Source organism: Grammomys surdaster, unplaced genomic scaffold (assembly GCF_004785775.1).
Source record: "Grammomys surdaster isolate TR1022 unplaced genomic scaffold, NIH_TR_1.0 167, whole genome shotgun sequence".
Classification (NCBI taxonomy): domain Eukaryota; kingdom Metazoa; phylum Chordata; class Mammalia; order Rodentia; family Muridae; genus Grammomys; species Grammomys surdaster.
In genome coordinates this window covers 6,937,991-6,951,327 of record NW_021604615.1, presented here as the reverse complement: position 1 = coordinate 6,951,327, position 13,337 = coordinate 6,937,991, and positions in this window count along the sequence as shown.

Here is a 13,337-nt window from a genome sequence, read left to right as displayed (position 1 = left end):
TTTGGTGCAAGAGACCTGGCATGAGCCCTCTGAAGTTCAAGGAAAGGATGCAGAACACTTTGTTTTTACTGACATAAAGAACAAACACATAACAAAGAGTGGCTATCTCCACAGTTTGTAAGTGTGTGCAATTCATGCAAAGAGCTTTAAGGTGTGAAGAGAATCCCAACCTCAGGATGAGGAGAGGAAAACAAACTTCAGCTTCATAGACAGTCTTCTCATCACAGACTCTAGCAGGGATGGTGGGGGTGCCCGGGTCACCAGAGAGCTCAGGAGGGATGGTAGGGGAGCATCCATCAGCACAGAGCTCTGCGGGGGTGCTGGGGGTCCATTGATCATGAGACCTGGCATGAGCCCTCTGCAGCCTTCACTGAGGCCAGCATGACTACATCACCTTCACATCCAAACTGAACTGGCAAATTTTACTGTCAACTTGACACAACCTGTGAAGAGGGAGCCTCAGCTGAGGAATTGCCCAGCTCAGGTTAGCCTGTGGCCATGTCTGTGAGGGGAAAATGTCAGGGACCACTCATTCAGGACAGGTCAGACACTGAAGACCTGAGACTCATAAGAAAGTGGGTTTTGACAAATGCCTCTCCTAGCACCGCTGACAAATGCCTCTCCTAGCACCGCAGGAAGAGTTGAAGTGGGGGTACTGTAACCACAGCAACAATATAGCCCAAACTCAGCTAATACCATGTCCTTACCTTTCATCAACCAACTTGAGGCTGTGCTCTTGGGAATCCATATCATTAATTCAGCTTCTTCCTCCATTTCAGCTTTGATGTTGCTGACGTTTAGTTTTGAATTTGTTCACATCTGTTTCTTTACTGAGATGGGACATCATGTAGCCCGGGGCAGCATCACATAGCCCGGGGCAGCCTTTAACTTGCTACGTAGTTGAGAATGATCTTGAACCCCTGATCATCTTGCCTTCATCTCCCAGGGGCTGTGTTATAGGCATTGCACCATGCCTGACTCTGGTCTCATGTTCAACAGAAAACAGATAAGTCATGGAAGAAAGAAAAAGAGGGAGAGGAAGGAAGGAGAGAAGGTGGGTGGGGGAGAGAGAGAGAGAGAGAGAGAACAGGAAGGAAGGAAGACAGACAGGTTGAACCACCATTAGAAAATAAAGCCATCAAGAGAATGAGACTCAAGAAAACCCTGGGTCAGAGCAATCAGACACAAGAGACTTTAGAAACCATAATCAATACTTTAAAGGCACAATGGTAAAGATGATCAGCATCGAGGAACAGACACGAATCCCAGCAGAGAGATGAAAATGAACAGAAGAGTCAAACGGGAGAAAATGATGTTTTGTTAGCAGCGGTGATGGATACATTCGTGCAATAACTCTGTCTTACTACATCCCTGCAAATGCAAATGTAAAATATGAATATGAGGGCAGGTATAATCAAAGTGGAAAACAGCCACGTAGAACATCTAAAGGAGATCTAATAATTAAAGTAAAAGCTCCCCTGTTGTGTTGAAAAACAGGTTAGCTCAATGGTTAGCTCATGGGTCACACAGGATGAGAAGAGACAGGCCTGGGGACATCACATGGCGTGCAGAAAGAGAAATGAAGGTACAAGTGTCAAGGAAGACCTAGCACCACCCTAGTGTGTCTTACAGGGACCTGGGCTGTCTGGAGGAAGTACAAGGTAGTGTTGGATCAGCCGGTCTTGTGAGATAGAGCAGGTGAGAGGTTCTAGACTTGGCGAGAGGCTGCGAATTGAAGGACCCAAATGATCTACAAGCATAAGAATTTAAAAGAGCAGAGCCCAGACAAACAGAGGGCTGACAGCACCTCTGAGAAATAGTTGGGGGAGGGAGGAAATGCTTTAACGGAGTGGCCACAGCAGGGTCCTCTGCCACGGGGACACCGGAGATAGGGAATTTTCTCCAATGAGCTGACAAAGCACGACTGCCCACGGAAGATGCTGTGCCCAGTCAGATGATCTTCCAATGCCCAGGTTTACAAATTGGCACTTAGAAAACCCAGGCCAGCATATATGCTCGCTGGAGCTCTAATCACAACAGGTAAGGTGAGGAAGGAATCAGGTCAAGTGCTCATCCACAGAGGAACTATAAGGAACACACACACATCATCATCTGGAGTGGCACCTGTGCTCAGCATCCCCACCCTGAGGGGCAGGGCAGCTCAAGGGGCAGGGCTGCAGTCATGGCATGGGCAGTGGCTGCTGTCCCACTGGAGGCTCACACCCGTTTCCAAGCTTGCTAGTTGTTGGAGAAGCTGATGCCTGGAGGCTCTAGCCTGAAATGTCCGGTTTTCCCGGGAACTGCATGGACAGCTTTCTCAGACTCACAAAGGGCTGTTCCTGTTTCAAGACCAACAAGGCATGTCCCTAAGCTTCCTCTTAGGCAATATCACTAACCTGGCATGCTGGCTATCCCATCTCTGTACACATAGATAGAGGGCCACATGGCTGCATCCATGGGGCAGGAGACCCAAATGGTCACTGCCATCTTGCCCTCCATAGACAGGGCACACAGGAAGCTCAAAGAAAGCGCCCAGATCCAAGTTCAAAATATCATCAAGTACATGAAGAACATTTCCCCATCTCCTGCTTTTTTCTTTATGATCAGGCTCTATGCCATCCATGTCTGCCACACTGGCCCCTTGACACATAGTCCTACAGGGTTTCCATATTGTTAAAGTCCTGAGAGGTGCAACCGTCACCACCACACCACTGTGCATTTTCTTCTCCTTTCTTACACATGTTTCACCATGCTTGTTTTCATGGATATAATATTTTCCCTTAGGGGAAATTCCTGAGCATGGAACCATAGAGTCAAAGATCATGGCATTCAAGAACTCACATGTCTTTGGTTGGGAAAATGGCTGCAGTGGTGCCATAGCCTCCAGTGTACTGGGTACCATGTTTACCTCCCTAATAACTGTTTCCTATGTTTCAGAAGTGAAGTCACCAGGAACCAGGAGCTAGGAAGATAGTGACTGTTTCACGAGGTACCCAGGTTGAACTTCCCACCTTAACACTGTTCCAATGAGACCTTCTCTCAGCCCACCTCACCCCTTGATGCCTGGCTACCATCCTTTTCTGTTCCCTACTTGAACATGGGGCACATGGGGCTTTGGGTGCAGAGGCTAGCACAGCGAGTTGGAAGAGGGAACCCAGGGCAGAGCTTTAGATGGCGTCTCCTTAGTGTCTGTCTCTTTCATCAATGTACCCTTTCCTGTGCATTCAGAAAACGGCTTCCATGTCAGCATGTGTCCCAAACTTTCTCATTCAGCTCAACCTCTATTCACACCAGATCTTCAATCTAATGCAAATAATTAAAAGAAACCAACTGGACATAAGCCCGAACTTTTCTGTTTTATACAATCCAGTTTTACCCAGTAGTGACTATGCACTGGTCTATTTTCCAGTCTATCAGGAAACACTCATGTGAGTCTGTCTTCTCCCCTTGGGAATTAGATTTCCTAGAACATGAGCAGGTCCACCTGACCGCAGCGCTCCTCATCTGGAGAACACAATACCGTGGCAATGCTCTGTGAATCTCTGAGTCCTGTGAACACAACACCAGGGTCCTTACAGAAACCAGTAACTTCCAGAACATTCTATGGCCTACATGTACCAAGACCCCCTTCCCCAGAGATCATGAGCACAAAGCCATCGACTTTACCTGTCAGTAAACAGCGTTTTCCAGATTGCGGTGTTCTACGGGGTTCTCTGAAGTAGATAGCACCTTCCTCTATGGTTGTGGCAATTTGTAATCCAAATGGGCTCTTGTGGATATGCTGACCTGTGCCTCTGGACTCCAAGAGGCAAGCAGCCAAAGTTCTGTGTATGGTGGTCGGGACTGGAGACCCAGGAGGCTCTCCTGGTACTCTGCTGGCTGGGATTGCCTTCTTCTGATAGTTTGAATTTTAGCAGGATAGAAAAAAGATGCTTGGCTGTTTGGATGTTCGAGGGCCCAACAGAGCCCAGCTTCTTGGGAAACACCGAATTCTGACATTAGGGAGCCCTCAATCTTAAACATGAAGGATGAGCCTGGGATACAGAGAAAACAGTTTATCGCATGGGGAAATTCTCTTATCTCAAGAACAGGAGCAAGTGGGGTCAGGTAGAATGAAGGTTCTAACTCCACTGTGGCTTGTGTCTCCCACTTCAGGGATGCTCCTGCCTGGCACAGACTAGGCTCTTCCCGCACCTAAAATTTCCTCTTCAGCTACACAGTCCTGACTTGGTGACAGCATATCTGTGTCATTTGTTCCCGGAAGCAGTTGCTAGTCAGCTCAGCCAAGCCCTAGATGCCTATAAGGAGAGGTCTACCCCATACTGTTTGATTTCCATTTCCAGCCACCTTCTTGTGGCCAGTCCAGGTTCTAGAACTTGTCCTCAGTCATTACTGTCACTCTCCAGGAGCCTCCAGGATGCACATTTCAGGGCAGCTCCCTCTGTGTCCTCAGGGACGCCCAAACTGAGGTCCCAGAACTCCTTACTCCTTGAAGCCCTCCAGGGACTAGGCTTCCCTCCGTATGAGGCTTCCGTGCTGCTCACAGATAAGTATCTCCAGGAGACTCAATGTGATGGCTAGTCTTTATCACCAAAGTCACTCGACCTAGAATCCCCTGGGAAGGGACTCTCAGTGAGGAACGTTCTAGACCAAGTTGGCCAATGGGTATATTTATGGGCGATCGTCTTGATTCTTTTAATTGATTCGAGAAGACCCAGCCTCCACCTGGGTGGCATCATTCTCCAGGTTTGGTCCTTCAATAGTACAAGAGTAATGAAGTTATCTCTATGCGTGTGTTTAAGGTCTCTGCTCTTGAGTGTGATGTGACTGACTGCTTCCAATTCCTGCAGGGCAGAGTCTTGACAGTCTTTGGAGAACAGTGTTGGAGACCAAAGGCAGCAATGGCCGATGAACCTCTCCTAGCATATGCAGAGCCTTTTGTGCCATGTAACTCCATTTAGGCAACCAGATGTGAGCCATGGGGTGTAGAGACACCCAGTCTCAATGGCAGAAGATGGAGACAATGTGGAGTGGGAATCAAGGCTGGAAATCCATAGTAAGCAGACACTATGACTTCAAGTGGGAATCCAAATGTCTTGGGAGTCTTGTTCCGTCCCCCATCTATATCAGGTGTGTTGAGGACCAAAGCAAGATGTGAAGAAGATCCTGCCAGTTCTTGTTGACCTGAGCCTAACAGCTGGTGCCAGCCTTCACGTCATGGTCATGTTAGCAGCTGAGAAGAGCTGGCTGCAGCAGTTCCTGTCCACCACACTGGCCAAGATATCCTGGTTAGATGCAGTGTGACAACCTGGGCCTGCAGAGCAGAAAGATTATGTCATAAGTTGGGAAGTAAATTTTAGTGAGCAGACCTGAATATTCGATCTTTAAAATGTGATACAGCAACACACCATCCCTCCTACACACAGAGAAGAGACCCCACCTCACCTGTGGAGTGACACCTTATTCTTTATGTGTAATGACATGTTGACAGACACACCATCAAAAATCATGAATAAGCAGACCTCACTGGGTCGCTTAGAGCAGGCATGAACAGTCAGTCACCTTTTCTTTCTGGGCCACATTGTCATCTACAAAGCTCACACTCAAGAGCCACTCCTCAATAAATAATCACAGAGATAATCTATAACACTTTCAGTAAATTCATGACTTAATGTTGGGTCACATGTGGCCTTCAGGCCTTAGGTTGGACATGCCAGCGAGGCTCCCTTAGACCTCGAGGAGGCTAAGGCGTGGCTGGCAAAGGGTAGAATCTATAGGCACCACCGGAGAGGTGAGCTCTTGCTCAGGCAGGAATGAGGGAGATCCTCAGTCTCTGAAGCACGTAGGAAATGCAAGGATGTAAACTACGGAGAATTGTCATCTGTCTGCTAAGACCTGTCAGTCACACCCTGAGGCTGGGGCTTAAAGGGAAACATTCAAATAGCTACCAGAGGAAATGCAAGACTGAGCAGGAAAGCGAGTTCACAAGGAAGCTGTGGCTGCTTCTTAGGGCACAGAGTAATATTGAATGCATGAGAAACAAGATGAATGCCAGCAGGGTAGTGTGGAAGTTCGAGTCTGGCTCTCACTCTTAAGCTAAAAATTAACAATTCCGATAAAGTATCAGTCTTCAGAAACAGGCAGGATAATATGAGTAGGCAAGACTGGTGAAGAATATTATCTTTAGACTTGTGTGTGTGAGTACACAAGGAGTCCAGAAGATATTCAGTCATGGATCCCCAGGAGCCAGAGTTATAGGCAGCTGTGAGCCCCCAGATATTGGTGGTGCTAGCAACTGAACTCAGGCTCTCCACTAAAACAGAGCGTGTTCCTAACTGCTGAGCCACACCTCCAGACTCCGAATATTATTTTTAAAAGAAGGTACTGAGGTCTCTGTAGGCAATAAAGCCTACACAAGGCCCCACAGTTAGATCTGTGACATCTCCGAAACTCCTGAACACACACACACACACACACACACACCACTTGTTTTAATTTAGAGTGTGACAGTGTTGGTACAAATAAATAAAGGAAAGATGGGTGGCTCACAATGATGAGAACTGCTGTCAGCCAGGGGCCCACCTTTCACTGGCTAATGTCCAAGTAGGTCATGTCTTAGACACAGTGAGTAAGAATGAAGTGCAGAAGAATGAACCACACAGAGCAGAACCAGATTGAAGCTACATTCTGACTGTGAAGGTACTCGGCCAAAATCTGCCTCCATGACTATTTATATTTGGCCTAAAGGTTTCTGTAAACCATGAATATACATGTTTGGTAACCCACTGCCAGAAGGGGAAGGTGAGTCCCAGCCAATCACAAGCTAACAAACCTTGTTCAAGACAGACAGGTGCCTGTGAAGGCAGCCAAATTGTGCCCACCCCTCAATCCTCTGTTTGTCTTCTCTTGGGGGTTGTCTTTTTGACACCTGGTGTCACTATATAGCCCAGGCTGTCCTACAACTTTCTCTGTAGATCAGGCTAGCCTTAACTTGAGCAGATCATCATGCCCCTGCCTCCTAGTGCTGGGATGGATTACACCTGCACTTCCCCTTTGTAGGTGTCGATTCCTCTTCAGTAAAGGGAGTTCGTGGTCTGTCATCAAAACTGGGGGTTGCCAAGTAGTGTGCTAGTGTGAAAGTACCAGGTATCTGGCACCATGTTGAAGGGAAAGTCTGAAATAGTGTGCAAGGTCATCTTGTTCCTGTAGAGAGGACCCCTTGTTAAAATGTCAACACTTTTAGGACCTAGCTGCTCATCTAACTGGGCAATCATTAAAACTCAAGTTGATAAACTTGTTAAAAATAAACTCTCTATCTATCTATCTATCTATCTATCTATCTATCTATCTATATACATATATATGTGTGTGTGTGTGTATCTATACACATATACATATATACACACACACACACACACACATACACACACACACACACATATATATATATGTACTGTGAAAGTCATATGTGCTGTCTTTCTCACTTAGAGGTCTACTCACTGCTATCCAAGTTGCCCAGGATACTTTGATAGCGTTTGGTAGCGATGTCTTCCAGCCAAAGCCATTTCCACCCAGTGTTCCACTAAGTGCTCCATGCTGGCAGCCCCATGACCACTAGTAGGAAGGCTTACTCTGTGGCAATGGCAAGTCCTCGCACTTCCTGGCTTGGGCCCCTGTGGGGATGGGGAGTGGAGGCTGAAAGAGGCTGCCGCATCCAGCGGCTATGTACCCTTCCCTGGCAGGCTGCTGTACCAGCTCACTCCCACAGCTCCCATTGTGTTACCGCAGGGGTCTTCCTGTCCCTTGGACACACTTTTATATCCTTCCCTCGCCTGGAACACTGTGTCCAGCTGTTGTGCTTCTGAGTCCACTGTGAATACGCTGTTCCTGCAGTGGCAACTCATCCCACTGGGGTGTTTCAGTGGTGACACCAAAAGCCCCACAGGGTGTTTCCCTTGGGTTCTAGCACATGTGTGGGGTAGTTGGAGACACACTCTTCTATTGAAAAGGCCGTTATGGCTGCTCAGAGGCCACTCCTATACCAGCTTTCCTAACTGATGAATTCCTCCAGGTGCCTTCTCATCATGCCTACCTCTGACTCCTTGGCATAGCCTGGGGTCAGGTCACAGGTCCAGCTGACAGCTGTGACGCAGAGACTGATGGCCACACCCTCAAGTTATCTTTCTGTGATGCAGCAGACCCTGCTCACCCCACTAGAATGGTATGGCTCCTACTCTCATCCCAGCCATTTTCTCATAAAGATTCATCTTCAGTCAATTCCGGATCTACCCACACCCCCTGCTCCTTGGGGCCTGTGAAAGGCTCTCCCTGATTAGCAATTCTTTCTAGAAGGAGGCAGAGTTAACTATCTAATACCCACTTCCCTCTTATCAGACTTAACTGAGCCTGGTTCTTGACTAATCACACTGTTGCAAGATATCCAGTTGTCCCTTGCCACACTGTGTGGCCGTTCGACCAAGGTTTCCCAGTGAAATGCAAGTAGAACAGGCTGTGTAGACCTCCCAGTCTTTTGAAAGAGAAAAAATATAGCTTTCACCTCTCTTTTTATGCCCTGTCCTGCTGCTCAGAATTTGAGGGGCGGAGCACCGGCAGCCATCTTGGACCCTGAGAACCAGGATATGAGCATGGCAGGTAAGGCAGAAGTCAGGAGGCTGCGGATCTGGCCGACAGTGAGCTTAACACCATTTCTGAATTTCTCCATTGTGCAATCTCGAGCTTTCTTACTTTTAGGGTTGTAAAACCTATCGCGACTGATCAGGGCTTTCTCCTAATGAACCATGTTATTAGTTCTTGACCCAACACTAACGGTTGGCTTTGGGCTATTTATTCAGCTATGGATATTTCCATTTCTTCCTGGAATAAACCAGCATCCCTGGACCATGCTGTCTCCTCTCCAAACACGCATGATCATTTCTGATTCCCAGTGTGGTTCACGGTGCAGGATACAGGGCGGGAGGTTTGCTCTCTGTTCCTTCCCTCCTCACAGCGCAAGCCTCTAGCTCCAAGAAGGCTCAGCAGCTCACATCCAAGGTTTGATCATTAAATCTCAGCGGGGTGCTGGGGGTTGGCAGTGGGAAGACTGGCGATGAATAGAGAGATTCATTTGTGGTACTAAATTTAGACAGCCTCTCTATATTTAGTTTAGATACCAGTTAGGAGAGTGTTCAGCCTAGAGATGTGCAGATCAAGAAGGAAACAGGGCACTTGCTCAAGCCATGGGCTGATAGGCTGAATTCTGGATTCCAGATATTATCATCTGATGCCTGCATGGATGGCCCATTGGCAGCGTGGCCCACCCCTGTGGGTGGACACCATGTGTCATGGTGGTTAGTAGTACTCACATAGGCAGTACCAATACACATGATCTATGTTCAACTTGGCATGCCCAGAGGGTAGGCCACTCTAGGACCTCCCAGGACACTATCTGGTGACAGAGAGGTAACTCTATGTTACAGAAAGCAATATGCACCACCAGGGGTTAGTGGTTCACCCAGGGCACACAGTAGGTAGCATAGCATGGCAGCTTGCTCAGGGCTGGCACAATGTGGCCCTGCCTGCCTTCTCATCCCACTCTCACATGGAGCAGGCTAGGTATGGGATGGGGTTTTCCCACTATGTCTTGGAACCATGGAGCCCCAGAGACAGTAGGATGTCTCAGGGCTCCAAGAAATAAGAAAGAGTGCCTGCTGGGTTTGTGTGGGGCTGCAGGAGTAGCCAAGGGGGTCCTCCAGGCTGGCCCTGACATGGTCCACCAGGAAGAGAGACCAGATTTTTCAGGCATCTGTATACTATGTGTTAGAACTCCAGTGCCTCACAGGCCCATATGTTGAAGGCTTGCTTGGTCCTCAGCCTCTGGTGCTATAGGAAGATGGTAGACCCTTTGGGAGTTGAGGCTAGTGGAAAGAAGTTCCATCACTGGAGCATTTCCTTGAAGGAGATGGAGGGAACATGACCCTTCTGTTTTTCTCTTGCCTCCTGGGCACCTTGACATACCCACCTTCCTCTACCACACATGCCTGCCACAAAACACTGTACTATCACGGGTCCAGCGTGGTACTAAGAACTAAGCCATGGACAGATACTTCAGAAGCCATGAGCCAATATAATAAACATTGCGTCCTTATTAGCCAAGCATCTTGGGTGTCTTATCACAGTGATGGAAAGTTGCCTGAACATAGTCAACCTGCTCAGGTCTCAGTTACCCAGAGTGCCTGGATAGGGCCTCTCCCATCTGCCATGCCATATCCTGATATATGGGTTTATCTCTCTTGCTGAAGAGATATGCTGAGTGTCCCCGCTAACGGGGACAAGGATGGTTTCTGGAATGTTCTCTCACCACGTTGGTTACTAGAACATTCTGTGTCTTCTACAGAGTCTCCATCACATGTGTGTAGTACCTGCTGCCTGTGAGTCCACACAGCAGGCTCAAGTATTCCACCAACATACCACACCCCAACTTCTATGAGTTAGGACTGTCCGTCTGGCAGGTTTCTCACTGTGAAGAGCCTCAGCTATCCTACCCCAGGAGCACGACTCACTTTAGGCCGGCTTGTCCAAACCCAGTCTAATGTCCCTTACTCTGCCCGCCTCTACTGTGGAAGCACTTCCGAGCTACTTTGTGGCTGGATAGCCAAGGAATCCTGTGTTCTGTGAAACAAGAAACTGTAACACCACATCTTACCTCCCTGTGCTTAGCCATGACCTCTTCTTTTCTGCCTTGAAAGTGGAAAACTTGGGGGTTGGAGAGATGGCTCAGCGGTTAAGCCTCAGCTTCCCACATGAAAAGGCAATGCAGAACCAGACTTCCTAGTTGACACTGAGCAGGATGACCTGGGTCATGGGACCTCCTGCATACTGCTCTACCATGTCTGAGACTTCCCAACAGATTCAAACCCTGTAGACATAGGTTGCTCAGGCTGGGAACCTCACGGCTAATTCATCTGCCTCATTTTAACCTGAATCACTGCTCCCCCAGTTGGTTCTGCTAGGAGTGGATGAAGCCTCGATGTCCCACTTCACTACAGAAGTGATTCTGAAATACTATGGAGGTCACAGCCTCTCAGGCCTGATGGTACCCCTTGTATTTTTACATACAGATGGACATACCCAGTGATGGGTAAACCCCAGTGGACGAGGCTTTTCTTCAAACATCCACTAACTTTTCCGGACTACTCTATCACTCTGTCACACCATGCAGGGTAGCAAATATATCTTCCCTGGTAACACCATGGCTCTGGAGATCCAACCTGTCACTGTCTCACCTTAGAGGCCACCAGGGCCATCACAGTAGGCACTAATCGTAGGGGTGGGTGACCAGAATAGAAACCTAAAGAAGGTCTGTCTTCCAGTACAAGCTCAGGTTCCCAGGCATCTTACATGGCCCATTCTTCAGGACAAACAAGTGCCTTCCCACCTTGCTTCTTGGCACCCCTCCCCGCTGCCTCCCCAGCTCAGCACATCCGAGATGACCTGGGCTCCATCCATTCCCTGCTAATGGAAAGTGGAGTGGGTAAGCAGAGATGTGTTTTCAGGGCCAAGGGACTTCTGTTGATTGACCACTCTTTATGCCGTGGCCCCAAGTTGTGTGACTAATACCTGGCTGCATTGTGCGTAAAGGCTGAAGTGCAGCTCGCGCTGGCGGCCCATGTCCCTGCAAACGTGGCGGTGGGCACTCACTGGCCTATTTATAAAGATAATTGTTACCTGCAAGGGTTCTAGACAACCACTTGTCACACTCCCAGGGAGGATCAAGGCTCTTTGTCACATCTGAACTTAATAAAGAAGGAATTAGGGTAGCTGGGGAGCCGGGACAATGCCTGGATCCTACTGTCCCCTGCTGACTTTCTGCTTAGCATTGTGTGCACAGCAAACAGTGTGGTCGCTCACGGATGCTCCAGTGTCCTCCTGGGGACACAAGGAGAAACTGACTAGTTTGTGACACCCCCCAAAACCCTCACCAGTTTTATCATGGGGGCCTTCTGACCTCACCCCTAAGTGCCTGGCCTGATAAGGAGAACGGAATGTCACATCCTGCATCAAGGCCATGAGACAGAAGGTGGGCTCCTTGAGAGCCAACAGAGTCTTAGGGGAGAACTGCTGGGGTCAGGAACTGAGAGAAGTGTCTCCACTGAGGACACGTTTGTCTTATGGGAATTTAGTGGGTATGAGTTAAGAACTTACCACCCATGGGAGCTACACAACACGTAGGACCTCCTTAGCAAATACAGGAGAAATTGCTTGTTTCCCAAGCAGGAAAACTGCACCTTCCTACAATACCATGGCTAACCCTGTCCCCTGTTGCAACCTTGGCAAAATGTGTGTGTGTGAATGTGTGTGCATGTGTGTGTGAGAGTGTGTGAGTGTGTGTGTGAGTGTGTGCATGTGTGTGAGTGTGTGCATGTGTGTGTGAATGTGTGTGAGTGTATGCATGTGTGTGTGCATGTGTATGTGAGTGTGTGCATGCGTGTGTGAGTGTGTGTGCATGTGAGTGTGTGTGTGTGTGTGTGTGTGTAAGAGAGGACAGCAGGCTGATGAACACTAGGTCATCAGCTAGCATGTGAGAACCTGTTGCTTCAGAACAGATTTTAGCTCTGTGTGTGACTGTGACAGAGTAAGGCTTCTGAGAAGGGGACCTCTGGCCTGACACATACATCAAGCAGTAACAGTACAAAAGAGGAGTTATTAAACATATGTCTTTTTCAAAGGAGCTAATTTCTGAAGAGCACACCCAACCAAGGCTCTGGATTCCTGCAGTGGTGAGGGTGGTCTGTCTGTCTGCCTGCTGCACCTGTCCTCTTGGGCCTCGGGGTCTCAGGGAGTCAGGACAAAGAGTGACGTCTATCCCGAGGAGCTCAGGAGTTAAGTATTTATGTGGAAGCTGAGCTTGTGCCTGTAATCCTAGCCCTCGGGAGGCTGAGGAAGGAGGGGTGTCACAAACTTAAGAGCGGTAGGGGGTACACAGGAAGTGCCAGGGTTGGCCAAGCTATGGAGTAAGAAAAACAGCACCTGCAGCAGTAGCCACCTCGCAGGTGACCATGAGGGACAGATTCTTTCTCTAACAAAATGGTGGGACTGCGGTGGACTTACCCAGAACCTTTCATGACAATAAATCTAGTTCTGTAATTAATGGACACTGTCATCCTAAAACTCACCTGTATGTCCCTGTCAGGCATGTTTGTCAGGCAGCAACTTGCTCTATCAAGAACCACCAAGAAATGCACATTAAACACTGAAATAAATAAGTAGAAAAATGCTAAGTCAACCCATACCACTTGCTATTCATTCTTGGCCAAAGCTAAGACCCTCCCTCTCTGTGA